Source organism: Lipotes vexillifer, unplaced genomic scaffold, assembly GCF_000442215.2.
Source record: "Lipotes vexillifer unplaced genomic scaffold, Lipotes_vexillifer_v1.1 scaffold43, whole genome shotgun sequence".
NCBI classification, from domain to species: Eukaryota; Metazoa; Chordata; class Mammalia; order Artiodactyla; family Lipotidae; genus Lipotes; species Lipotes vexillifer.
Genome location: NW_006770037.1, coordinates 2,022,234 through 2,022,812, shown reverse-complemented (window position 1 = coordinate 2,022,812; position 579 = coordinate 2,022,234).

Below are 579 nucleotides of genomic sequence, written 5' to 3'. Positions count from 1 at the left end.
TTTTAAAAAAAAAAAAAAAAAAGAAAAGAAAGGAAAAAAAAAAATCTAAACATTCACCTTGACCTTATTTATGACTTTATGTGCAAATGTTTTGACCATATTGATCATATATTTTGACAAAATATATTTATAACTACGTATTAAAAGAAAAAATAAAATGAGTCATTATTTTAAAGGTAAACTATGTTCTTTTTCTCTTAAATCCTTTCTCTCCCTTCGCCCCATCTCTTTTGGATGAGATTTTTTTTCTGTTAAGGTGGGGCTGGGGGCACTGTGGAAGTCAGAGTGTGGTAACTGGAGGTGGTTAAGTTGGAAAGACAGGAAGTAAACTGATGGTGGAGGATGGTAATTGCCAGGATGAATTGTTTTCCATTTCTATTTAATGTTAACAAGGACAAGGACGCAGCATCCTCTCCCATCTGGATGACACATGCCTTGGAGAAACAGTGGGATGAAAGGAGTAGGCCAGATTAAAGACTCAGTTTGGGGCTCTTTGTACATCCTCTGTTTTCGCTCACCTGTTAGAGGTGTGTCCCAGCAAAGTGTGATGGGTAAGAGTCTCAACTCTAAGGAAATACT